A 14,074-nucleotide genomic window follows, 5' to 3' on the forward strand; every position below is an offset into this window, starting at 1 on the left:
GCACAATATTGATCTAGGACCTGTCTCAATGAGGTTGCATTAATCATATTAGCTTTCATAAGGATAAAGGAATCATCAACAAAAAGTAAGTGCGAAACTGATGGTGCATTTCTGCAAACCCTGACACCTTCAATGCCACGAACCTCCTCTCTATGAGCCAGAAGACTAGAAAGCCCTTCTGCACAAATCAAGAACAAATATGGAGATAATGAGTCCCCTGCCGGAGTCCCCTTCCAGGAATAAAAGAATCCATCTCTTGATTATTAAATCTGATCATATATTTAACTGACTAAACACATGCCATCAACAGATTGACAAACTCCACGTGAAAGCCAAAACGTAGCATCATTTTGCGCAAGAAATTCCATTCAGCCCGATCATTGGCTTTGTGCATATCAAGTTTAACTGCGCAATATCCCCACTTGCCTTTCTTTTTATTTTTTATTGTATGAATGCTTTCATAAGCCAACAAGATGTTATCTGTAATAAGACGACCAGGTACAAATGCACTTTGTATCGGAGAGATAATATCATATGTGGTCCGGACTACGATGTCAACGCCGTGTCAATTGTCGTGACGCCATCTGATAGCCTTATTCATAAGGGCATGTACAATGGTGGCAATATGAATACAGATGCCTTATGAAAAAAAGTAGGTTAACTCTTCTACATTGATTTGCTTATCTCTCCATTGGAAGCTATCACTAGTGGGGCTCATCAAGAAAAAGAAAAGAGACTATCACTACACATACATCTCTACTCTTCACTTCAACTTTTTCAGCTTTATGCACAAAACCATAGTTTTTCTCACCAAGCACATGCCTCCTGCAGAGGATCCCGCTTCTCATCCAAACCTACTTTTACTGACATCCGGTCCTACATGACCTACGAGGCATCACCCTGAGACTATGCATTGGCCATGCCCTAAGCCATGGAAGCAGTCAGAAAATTGTGAAAAGCTACTTCAAAACATATATTGGCACAAAGTTAAAAAAAGACATATATTGGCACAAGATGTACCTTCCAAAATGTAAAATTCCACCTATAAATTCTATCCAGTGACTGGGAAACAAACAAAAAGAGAAGAGATAATCCAGCTACAGATTCAATTTCTACTGTGAATTTTACTTTCAACTACTATTCACGGCTGAATTTGCCTTCTTTTGTTCCATATTCTTTTCATGTTTTCAACTACTATTCATGAGCTCTCTCCACTACTAGGAAAAGGCCTGCTAGTGGCGCATCTGTTTTGCCTACTAATGGCGCATTACAGGTGCGCCACTAGCACCACGCCATTAGAATTTTTTACTAATGGCGCACCACAGATGCGCCATTAGTATACCAGATACTAATGACGCACCAGGCAGTGCGTGCGCCATTAGTATAGCCCACAGTGTGCCATTACTATCTGACTTAGTAATGGCGCACCACATAGAAGTGCACCATTAGTAACATTCTTTTTTCAATTTTTTTTCAGATTTTTTTTCAAATTTTTTTTTCAATTTTTTTCCCGTTTTTTCTTAATCTCGGGTCAATATGCTTAATCTCAAGTCAAATCGCACTAAGTGGTCAAACTTCCTGGAAGGTCACCCATCCTCACACTACTCCAGCTCGAGCATGCTTAACTTCGCAGTTCTATCCAACCCCAGCATCACCTCACTTAACAGGCACTTGTTGATATATCTATCATATCTATCCTATTAAACCTTGTTGATGTCTAGGACTTTGTTCATGTTCATGAATATGATGAAATTTTGAAAAATATTTCAAACTTCCCGGTCATATTACGTATCATTTTTTGAAAAAAAATCCAAAAAAATTTCGAAACCAATTATTTTTTCTGTTACTAGTGGCGCACCCGGTGCGCCACTAGTAAGTTTGAATTTTTTTGAATTTTTTTGCCTCTAGATCTTGAAAGCCCCGTAACTTTTTTCTGTTAGGTTTTTTGAGGATTTTGAAAATGTTTAACAAGGTTCCCCAGTTAAATAAGGAGGTAACTTTCCGAGTAGATGATTTTTCATATAAAAAACTTTTCAATCCGAGTTCGTATGCAAAAGTTATGCCCATTTTACAAATTCCAGAGAGATTTTGCAAATAAAGTCGAAACTCATATTTATAAATTTTCCCAACAACTAGACCACATATCACATGGGAAACTTATTTTCTTTTATTTTTTTGACAATTTCATCATTTTCTTTTTTTTAAAAAACTGAAAAGGCGGTCCGGGGGAGTGCATTCGGGGAAATTTTTGGGCCAAGTTAGTAATGGTGCACCGTGGGAGTGGTGCGCCATTACTAGTTCAACTAGTAATGGTGCACCACTCCCACGGTGCGTCATTACTAGTTTAAAAAAATAAAAAAATTGAAAACAAATTACTAGTGGCGCACCGTGGATGTGGTGCGCCATTACTAGTTTAACTAGTAATGTCACACTATCCCCTGGTGCGCCATTACTAGTTTTGAAAAAAAAATTTGAATTTTTTTTTTGATTTTTTTTACTAATGGTGCACCGTGGATGTGGTGCGCCATTACTAGTTTTGAAAAAAAATTGTTACTAATGGTGCACCGTGGATGTGGTGCGTCATTAGTATATAGTAGTGGCGCACCACATGTCTGGTGCGCCATTAGTGTCCATTTTATCTATAGCCCTTTTCCTAGTAGTGCTCGTAGTGGTGGAGCGCCAGGTTGGTCATGGCCATTGTCAGAGTGGATTTTTGGAGGTCGTGCATCACTTGGGGTGGGCTGAGCTCTCAGCCGCCGTCACGTTTAATGCTCTGAGTGCTTCCTTTATTTATTTTTTTGCATGCGATTTCGGTTTTTTAGATGATTTTTTTGTTTTTTTTTACTTTTTGATTTTCCACCTGTCTTTTTTAGCTTTTGGGAAAAAAATTAAAAATGTTTTGCGTGAAAAGCGGGCCTTTTTCCCCTCCCTGAGAGGCACGGGTTTGCTTTCACGGGAGGCACGACCATGCCTCTAAAAAATGAAAAGTTTTTTCTTTTCGCGAGAGGCACGGGTTTGCTTCCGTGAGAGGCACGGTCGTGTCTCTTGAAAATGAAAAAAAATGTTTTCTTCTTTTTTCTTCCACGAGAGGCATGACCGTGCCTCTCAGAAACAAAAAAAAGGTATTTTTTCCTTCGGCGGGAGGCGCGGGTTTGCTTCCACGAGAGACACGAGTTTTCTTTCGCAGAGGCACGGCTGTGCCTCTCGAAAACGAAACAAAACATGTTTTCTTTTTTCTTTCTTTCACGAGAGGCACAGATTTGCTTACGTGAGAGGGGCGATCGTGCCTCTCGAACACGAAAAAAAAATGTTTTTTCCTTCCGCGAGAGGCACTGGTTTGCTTCCACGAGAGGCATGGCCGTGCCTCTCGGAAACGGGTAAAGAAAACAAATTTTCCTTTTTTATTCCATGAGATGCATAGGTTTACTTTCGCTAGAGGTAAGGTCGTGCCTCTTTCAGAAAGGAAAAAAAATGTGTGCTCCTGGTTCAGTTCTGTCCTATTTTTTCCGCGAAAAAAGTTCATCAAAACCTATCGATATGAGATCTAGTTTTAAAGATCTCGATGCGAGGAATCCAACGGTGAGAACGGTTCGAGACTTGGACGCGCGGTTTAAGAGATAAAACGTTTTGAATAAACGGATCTAAAAAAAAGAGAAAACTCGCAGGTTGCAACAAGTGGCACACTGGGAGATGGGAGTGACATTTGCAAAGAGTGCTCCTTAATTAGTGATTCAGACTAAAGTGACCTTTTGAATTGTCTATTTTATTTATCCAAAGGTTTTTCTATTAGGATTTGCATTAACTAGGCCAACTTATGGCCCACTATGCCTGGAACCGGGCCCTTCGTAGGATGCTACCAAATTTTGTACAAATAGGTACTCCCTCCGTTCAGAATTACTTGTCGCAGAAATGAATGTATCTAGACATATTTTAGTTCTAGATACATCCATTTCCGAGACAAATAATTCCAAACAGAGGGAGTAGCATTGTAAGATGCACTAAAAAAGAGTAACATTGTAAGGTTTTTAAACATTATGGCAATGAAAAAAAATGCTTTGGAGCTCGGGTTGTTGGGAAACTAAGCATGCAATTTCAAAAAAATTCTACACCCATGCAAAATCTATCTAGAAGATGTATAGCAACGAAAGGGGAGAGTGTGTCTACGCACCCTCATAGAACTTAAGCGGAAGCGATTCACAATGCGGTTGATGTAGTCGAACTTTCTTCGTGCTCCAACCGATCTAGTACCGAACGCACGACACCTCCGTGTTCTGCACACGTTTAGCTCGGTGATGTCCTCACCTTCTTGATCCAGCAAGACGGGCGAACTAGTAGATGAGTTCCGAAAGCACGACGGCGTGGTGACGGTGATGGTGATGTGATCTCCACAGGGCTTCTCCTAAGCACTATGAAGATATGACCGGGGGAGTAAACGGTGGACGGGGGCGCCGCACACGGCCAAGAAAATGTTGTGTCCTTGTGTGGCACCCCCTCTCCACATATATATATATATATAGGTGGGAGGGGAGGAGGCAGCCCCTAGGGCGCCCCACGAGACCTGGCGGCAGCCCTAGGGCTGCTGCCTTGCCATGCGCCCCCTTTCCTTATATGAAGAAGGGGAAGGAAAGAGAGGGGCAGAGGGAAGGAAGGGTGAGTCCTACTCCATGCTTTCCTTTCCTTCCCCTCTTTCCTTCTCCTCCTCATAGGACAACCTCTATAGGGGGCGCACCAGCCCCTTGTGGGATGGTGTGTTCCCTCTCCTGGCCCATGAGGCCCATATCTTTGCCTGGGATGACCGAAACTCCTTTCCGGTGACCCGATAAGTACCCGGTACCCTCCGGAACACTTTCGGTGTCCGAATACCATCGTCCTATATATATCAATCTTTACCTCTCGACTATTTTGGGACTCCTCGCCATGTCCGTGATCTCATCCGGGACTCCGAACAATATTCGGTCACCAAATCACATAACTCATATAATACTATATCATCATCGAACGTTAAGTGTGCGGACCCTACGGGTTCAAGAACTATGTAGACATGACCGAGACACCTCTCCGGTCAATAGCCAATAGCGGAACCTGGATGCTCATATTGGCTCCTACATATTCTACGAAGATCTTTATCGGTCGAACCGTTATGACAACATACATAATTCCCTTTGTCCATCGGTACGTTACTTGCCCAAGGTACTATCGTCGGCATCTTCATACCGAGTTCAATCTCGTTATCGGCAAGTCTCTTTACTCGTTCCGTAATACATCACCTCGTGAATAACTCCTTAGTCGTTTTCTTGCAAGCTTGTGATGTGTATTACCGGCCCAGAGATGCCTCTCCGATACTCGGAGTGACAAATCCTAATCTCGATCTATGCCAACTCAACAAACACCTTCGGAGATACATGTAGAGCATCTTTATAATCACCCAGTTACATTGTGACGTTTGATAGCACACAAGGCATTCATCCAGTATCTGGGAGTTGCATAATCTCATAGTCGAAGGAATATGTATTTGACATGAAGAAAGCTATAGCAATAATACTGAATGATCATTATGCTAAGCTAATAGATCACTACTAGGGAAAACCTTATACACAGAAATTTAGCAGCAGCGCGGGTCAAAAAAGGGCGCTAGTGCTAGATAGCAGTAGCGCGTGAGGGAAAAGGGCGCTACAGATAAAATTGTAGCAGTAGCGCGTGCAAGTGTAAAAGTGCTACTACTAATTTTCCCATTGCTGAGACGATAGGCTACACATATATAGCAGTAGCGGGCTTGCAAGAACCGCCCTACCGCTAGGTTCTAAGTAGTAGCGCGTTTCCTAGGAAAAGCACTACTGCTAATGGAAATAAAAAAATGAAAAAAGAGAAAAGTAAATGAAAATGAAAGAAGTAGAAAAAGAGAAAGGAAAAAAATAAAATGTAAAGCAAAATAAATGAAAAAGCGAAAAAGGAGAAATGCGTGGCAGTAGCGTCTGTTCATAGGAGGCACTATAGCTAATATAGCTGCAGCGCGTTTCCTAGACCCCCGCTATAGAAACAGAAAAGGAAATAAGAAAATAAAAGGAAATTACATAGCTATAGCAGTAGCGCATTTTGTAAAAACCGCTATAGCTACCTTAGCTATAGCGCATTTTGCGAAACGCGCTACCGCTCAGTTTGACTTAACCCAAAAACCGTTTTCCCCCGTCCACCACTTCTCCCCCAAATCCCTCGACCCACCCCGTCGTTGTCTCCCCGATTCGCTGTCGCCCCACTTCGCCGCCGTCTCCTGCCAACGTCGACGCCCCCGGAGCCACTAGAGCCGCGCGCCACCGACGCCACCGGAGCCGCCCCAATGCCACCAGAGCCGCGCGGCCTCATCAACACCACCGGAGCTGCCGTCGACGCCACCGGATCCTCCCTCACCGTCACCGGAGACGCCCCCGCCTCCCTCGCCACCACTGCCTCCCTCGTCACCACCGGAGCCATCCTTTGTAATCCCCCACCCCTCCTCTCTCTCTCATGCATAGCACAAACACTGGACAAAGAACTAGCTAGCTAGGTTAACTAGTTTAATTAGGTTAATTATCTAGTTTAGTGCAAAATTTTAGTTAGGGCTTTGATAGAGAACTAGTTAGGTTAACTAGTTTAATTAGGTTAATTATCTAGGTTAGTGCAAAAATTTAGTTAGGGCTTTGACAGAGAACTAGTTAGGTTTTAACTAGTTTAATTAGGTTAATTATCTAGGTTAGTGCAAAAATTTATTTAGGGCTTTGACAGAGAACTAGCTATGTTAACTAGTTTAATTAGGTTGATTATCTAGGTAAACTAGGTTAACTAACTAGGTTAAATAGGTCGGTTAATTAGGTTCATTAGGTTACAAGCTAGGTTAAATAGGTTGGCTAGGTTAGAGCAAAAATTTATTTTAGAGCATTATGTCAGAAGGATTAGAGAAATGGAGTTCCTTTGCAATTTAATTGGGATCTGTCCTAGGCAGAGAAGGGTTAGAGAAAATAATGTGTGTGTGTGTGAGAGAGAGAGAGGAATAACCAGATCAACATAATTTGGGTTCTGTCCTAGGCAGAGAAGTGTTTAGTGAGGTCATTTTGCAAAGGTTTTTGATTTTTGAAAAGACCACTATTTTTCAAGGAAAATAATTTAGGCATGTTTTATTTTAAAGATGATCCCTTCCTAGACTTTTATTGTTGATTATATCTTTTCATTGAAGTGGTCATGTTATATCTTTTCATTGAAGTGGTCCGATTGTGCCCAAGTGGCTTTGTTGTTTCCAGGGAATGAAGTCAAGTGGCCTATGTTTTGCCGGAATGTTGATTCATTTCCGTTCCGGCAAATTTCAGGTTCTCGATTTGTCCACTTTTTTAGCAAAAGTCATGCCAAAATTTTCCGTGAATTTCGGCATGACTTGTGCTACAAACTAGGACATATCGAGTGCCCAGCATTTGCCGCACCGGGAAGGAGTCAACATTCCTGCAAAGCATAGGCCTTTTTTTGATGTCATTATTCATTTTATTAGGTCTTGAATTAATTGACTAGATTTAATCGTAGGCAACATGGCTAGCAACAATGAAGGACAGAGTTCTGGTGACTGCGACAACGTCTACCTGGCGGGAGGACAATTTTTGAGGGAAGCCAATGATCAAGAGTTGATGTTGGTGGGTCCAGCTATCACATTGGAGATTGATACCGACATCGAGACCGACGCTGAGACTAAGACCGGTGCTGAGACTGAGACCAGCATCGAGACCGGCGCTGAGATTGAGACCGGTACCGAGACTAGCGGAGCCGGTATAGAACCGAAAGCAAAGAGGCAACGACTTCCTAACAAGCTCAGGACTACTAGACTGGTGGTCACGGAGGTGGACGGCGACAATTTTGAGCCAACCGCGCCCGAGGAAGCGCACGCCTTCTACAACAATCAAATAGGCTGCATCATACGGACAACCGCCACCATCAACGATGAGAAACTAAAGAAGATAGATAATATGAGGCCCTCCCTCCTAAAGAAGCTGCACCAGATATTCTTGTTCCCGGGCCGGAATGAAAAAGATTATAAAGATCCAGATAAGGACCCGGTAATGAAGAAGATAAACAAACACGCCATGACCAAGTTTAGCGACGCGTTGGCCGCCTGGAAATCAAGGGTGAAATATCAGACCGTCATCAAAAAGGATCCCTACTCCGAGATTGTAAAGGACAATCCGACAATCACGGCAGAGCACTTTGAAATATTCAAGGCGGCTTGTGAGGCCGAAGCTGCCAAAAAAAGTCGAAGTACATGAAGGGGCTTCAACAGAGGAACATTGGGTCGCACCACCTCGGAAGCCGTGGTTACGACGGGAAGAGGTCCATATGGGCCAAGGAGGACACAGAAGCCACGAATCTGGGCATCCTAGACCCCTTGGAGGAGTTCACTGTCCCGCAGGAGCGTGACGTCCTCAGGGCCCGGCACCGTTGGGACCCAGTGAAGAAGGTTTTCGAGACGAACCCGGTCACGACGGAGTTCATGAGACAGCTGGTAATTTTAGTTTCTGATCAATTCGACTGCACATTATTCATATTTGTAAACGACCCTTGTGCCTTTTGCAGAGAGAGAGCAGCACAGGATTGTGGCCGAAAGCGACTCACCGTCTGAGGCGTTGGCGAGGTCCAAGTGGGACACTCCATTCAACCGGGTGTTGAACATATTGAAAGGACTCCCAGTGGAGACTCAACCATCATATGGATGCATGCACGGTGTCAGAGATGACGCCAAGTGGAAGAAGTATTACCGTGAGACCACGGACGAGAGAAAGGAAAGACATAGGTTAACTGAAGAAAACATCAACAAGAAGGTTGAGATTGCGGTTGAGAAGAAATCATCTGAGACAGTCGCAACAGCGGTAGCTGCCGCAAAGTAGATGATTGCAGATATGTCTACCGGCTTGGTTCTGGCCATTTTCAATTGGAGCAGGCAAAATCCAGAAAAAATGTAGCGGACTTTCCCCTTGCTGACTTCTTCGAGAGCAGCTCGACTAGCGTTACACCAGCACCTGCTCCCGCATCGGCTCCTGCACCTACTCCCGCACCTCCTCCCACACCTGCTCCGGCACCGGCTCTGGCACCGGACGTGCTCGGCGGTGCTTCGTCTTTGCACGGTGGAGGCTAACTAATTTGAGGTGTACTTATTTTGCGCAGCGGCGGGCGCACCGTCCTCAGCATCCTCTACCCCCGATACTCCCATGCTCTTTACTTGGACTCGTCGAAGAACATTAACAAAAAGGATTACACTCACATCAAGAATGTTCTCGACGGTGCTATCTTTTACTACGGCGCATGGGGTGGAGAGGTCAAGGACAAGAAGTACAGGGGCGGCAGGCCCGCCTTCAGCCATAAGACCGACTTCTGCTGCATCTAGCAACCAAGTAATTCTCTTAATGATGGATTCTATGTCCTACACCACATGCTGGAGTATAGAAGGGATCACCAGAACCTTCACATGTCACCTAGATCTGGCGATGTCCATATTCTGCAATGGGCAAAGAACATAGGAGATATCGAGGATCATCGACTTCGAGCTGAGTTCTATCACATCCAGCACGAACTTGCCCAAATCATCATGAAGGAGGTCGTCAAAAAAACAGACATGTTCTACGAAGAAGGACAACTGTCGCAGGAAGACGTCCGAACACGCATAGCCTCTCAGCATCTCGACATGAAGCCTTTCACTAAGCTCGAGGACTATCTCCCTGACATGGCTGGATGGCACGACATGTTGGAGTGATTGTCGATATATGACAATGTGTCCGTTTAGTCCATACCTTCTATATGACAAAACTTTGAGTTATGCACGACGAAACTTTATTTGTGATGTAATTAAACCGTCCTCCTCGACTAGCGAAGATCACTCTAGTTAGGGCATTTTGGGTACGATGAACTTTGTTATTTATGCTTATGATATGTTGCTTCTATTTTCGCCAAGTCTGTCTCTTTCTGTTGCTCAACTATATATGTTGCATATCATTGACTCATGTGACGATGCAGGTGCATAGATCATCGATGGCAAAGAAGTGCTACGCTAGGAGTATAGGATGAGTGGCCGGAGTGTCAGGCCCAGGTGTACCGGTTTTCGAGCGATAAACAATAGTTATTTTAGGTTTCATAGTGATAGCGCTTCTCACGTATATCATTGTTTAGATGGATGACGATGTAGTTGCAAGTAATCAAGACTTGTATCACTATTTTCGAGATGATGACAAGAGACCACTTTGTGTTGGATGATGATTATGATGATGACATGATTTGATGAGACTATTTGTATGTATATGCTGTGATTACATTTGTATGTGTATGATATGCTAAAGATTATTGTATAAAGCCTATTCAAATACAAAACAAATATGCAGAAAAAAACAGAAACTAATAAAACTAGCAGTAGCGAGGGGAATGAAGTTAGTAGTAGCGCTCCCTTACCAGTAGCGCGGCCTGCTAGAAAGTGTTGCAGATATTAGCAGCAGCGCTCTGCTGTAAAGATCACTACTGCTATCCATGTATAGCAGTAGCGTGGGGTAACATGCGCTACTGCTATACGTTAGCTGTAGCGCCTTATCAGTAGTGCGGCATCCCGCACGACTAATAGGCAAAATACCCGTGCTACTGCTAGGGTTTTCCCTAGTAGTGGATGGTTCTTGTCCATCACATCATTCTCCTAATGATGTGATCCCGTTCATCAAATGACAACACATTTCTATGGTTAGGAAACTTAACCATCTTTGATTAACGAGCTAGTCTAGTAGAGGCTTACTAGGGACACTGTTGGGGATATAACTATTAGGTATGACCCGCCCAGGAGGGGCCGGGTTATACCTATGGCGATTCATCATCATGAAGCCCACAAAGATATTTGAAGATGACGGTTTAGTTAAAGGGCCCAAGGCCCAAAGGCGACTTAAGGTCCGTAAGGGTAAATCTCCATATATGTAAAGACTTGTACTTTAAGGCATGTAAAGATAGTCACCGAGCCGGACATGTTCTATGAGCCGACCGGGACTCCGTGAGCCGCTGGACGTTGACCTATGTATATAAAGGGGCGACCCGGCGGCGATTCAAGACAAGAAACAAGAAATCGAAGGTAGATCAAGCGGATTCGCTCCCTGGTAATCGAGACATAAGCAATACCACCTCAAAGTAGATTAGGCCTTTACCTTCACCGCAAGGGGCCGAACCAGTATAAAATCCCCTGTCCTTTGTCCCGTTTAACCCCTTTAAGCTTCCTAGTTGTGATGGCTCCACGACTAAGTCCTTCTGCTAGGATATCTGCCGTGACCTTTCCACGACAATTGGCGCCCACTGTGGGGCCAACGCATGGTGGATTTGAGTTCTTAAAGGGCAGTTTCGAAGGGCTCAAGGGATACGCTGTGGGCCGGATGACCAAGAGTCATTGCGACAAGCTCTACATCGATGACGCAGGCCGGGGCCCTGAGGCCGGCTCAATTGAGTATGGGTACCGGGTCCCCTTCGGTGGAATCCACGTCTTCATCGGCAAGATCGGCGAACCGGGCATCATTGACACGGCTCATTGTGCGAGACCCGGTCGAGTTCAGCCTGCCGTGAAGCGTGCCTTCATGGGATGCATCCATGGAGTGGAATTTTCTGAAGGATCTATGTGTGGCGATGAGACGGCCATCTACTCTGATGGTGAGTCGCCCACGGGTGAGACTGATTCGTTGTATCAACTGCAAGATGGAGGGCTTGGGGGCTATTCCAATGGCAACAGTATTCCGGATCCCTATGAGCCGCCAAACAGAGTCGGGATCTTCATGGCTGGCACACAACTTGGGCAAAACTCTACAGTTGTGGTAGCAATGACTTCCGGGTCAGTAGCGGTGACGACAGCCGAGGCAGGAGGCCCTGTGCGCCCGTCGGCTCAGGTTTTGATGGCTTTGATGGATAAATTGATGGCTCTGCTAACAGCCATGGTCAACCCGGTGAATCAAGCTCAACATGATGCGGAGGTGGCATAGTTATGCGAGGAGGTAGCACAAGCTAAAGAAGACCTGGTGGCGGAGGACGTCATGATGGCCACAGAACGGGCTGCTTTGGATGCTCAGGCCCAGCGGATTCAGTCAGAGGCTTTCCAGCTTATGATGGATCAGAACACGTCAAATGAGATCATGAGAAGAAGGCACCAGTCCCGTCTGCCTACGGTTTATGAGCCGAGAAACCTCTTCCGCATGCCCGGTGCGGGGCCCAGTAACCCTCCAGAGATAAACTGGAATGCGGCACCTGGGGCAGGAACACCGGTTCAGCCACGCATGACGGAACCCCCTCGTCTGAATACCGCTCCACCTCTACATGTACCGACGCCACCGGGTCACTATTCTAATCCATTGGAAAACATGATTGCTGTGATAGCACGATTGGCGGCTCTCCCGGTGCATGGTGACTCTCCAATGGCGGTTGAAACACAAAGGGTCAGCGAACTTCTTCAGACAACCTTGGCGCAGCAGGAGGCATATTCTTACAGTCAAGATAGGATTCACTCAACCCCTCACCCAAGCCGGAGCCGGAGTTATAGAAGGCATATGGACTCACCTGCCATTTCAAGCAACGCCAAGCGCCGTGATCAACTGCACGGGCATGAGCCGGCACATGATGGAGCCCTTAACTTGCGTCGACAAGCCAAGCAAGCGGCTCAGCAAGCAGCTCAGCAGGCGGCTCAACAACCCTTTCCGGTTTATCCTACGACTTCGATTGAGGCAGGCGTGACCTCTCGGTCTATAGGTGTACCCTGTTTGGTGCCGGCTTTGCGTAATGAGCGTTTGCCCAAGGATTTTAAAGGACCTCAAAAGGTTCCTAATTACACAGCCGATTTACCTCCCGAGGCGTGGATTGAAAGTTATGAGATGGCCATGGAGCTACTGGAGGTCAGTGATGCTGAGTGTGCCAAATACTTTACCATGATGCTGGATGGAACGACCCGTACTTGGTTAAAGGGGCTGCCTGCCAACTCCGTCGGGTCATGGGAAGAGTTGAAGGCCCGATTTATTCAGAACTTTAAAAACACATGCAAGCAGCCCATGTCGATTGTGGACTTGACTAACTGCAAGAAAGAGGAGGGTGAATCCATGACCCATTGGGTGCGCCGGGTCAAATCTATTATACATTCATCTGATAACATGAACGCCAACTCTGCGGTCTTAAGTTGGAGAAAAATTGTCCTTTCTTGTCTCTTAAACAGAAGCTGGGGCGACTCAAGTGTGATTGTAATGACATGGGCCAACTGATGGCGGCTCTGGTCAAGTATGCCGACTCTGATAGTACCAAGGACCCCGAGTCTAACAATGAGAAGACAGGGAAGGGAAAGAAGAATGACAATGCCAAGGGTCCACAGCATAACCCGACGAATCAGGGGGCAATGGTAAACGCAAGGCTGATGGTAGCTCAGAGTTTGTGGCTAACACCAATGTTCAGGGCAACAATCAACATCGTAAGGGGAGTTCGCGTCCTCGGACCGGCGGTTCAGGTCCTACTCTTGTGCAGTTGTTGAATGAACCCTATCCAAGGCATGGCATGCAGGGGAAACTAGCCACTCACCTTTGGAAAGATTGTACGATCATGAAGGCTTTCAAAAACTCTAACGCGTTCGACAACGATCAAGGGCCGGGCGGCGGCTCAGGTGGCGGCGGTTCCCACGACCCGGGATATGGAGGTGGCGGTTCTAATTCCAGCTTCCAGAGCCACCAAAATAACCAAGGTAGCCAGGGTGGTTACAATCAGCAATCTGGCCAGGGGGTCAGCAACAGCAGCAATCCGGGTATCAAAGTCATCCAAAGCAGTTGAACAGCAGGCAATATCACATTTTCACCAGAAGTTTGTGCAAACGGGACCAGAAGCTTCACAAGAGGGTTGTGAACGTTGTTGAGCCGGCAGCTCCCCAATACTTGCGATGGTTTGGGCAACCCATTATGTGGAGCCGGGAGGATCACCCGCCCCGGGTTGAGAATCCGGGTCACTTGGCTTTGGTGGAAGCGCCTCAAGTTGGTGGATATAAGTTTACTAAGGTACTCATGGATGGAGGTAGCAGCATTAATATCCT

Source organism: Triticum dicoccoides, chromosome 2B (assembly GCF_002162155.2).
Source record: "Triticum dicoccoides isolate Atlit2015 ecotype Zavitan chromosome 2B, WEW_v2.0, whole genome shotgun sequence".
Classification (NCBI taxonomy): Eukaryota; Viridiplantae; Streptophyta; class Magnoliopsida; order Poales; family Poaceae; genus Triticum; species Triticum dicoccoides.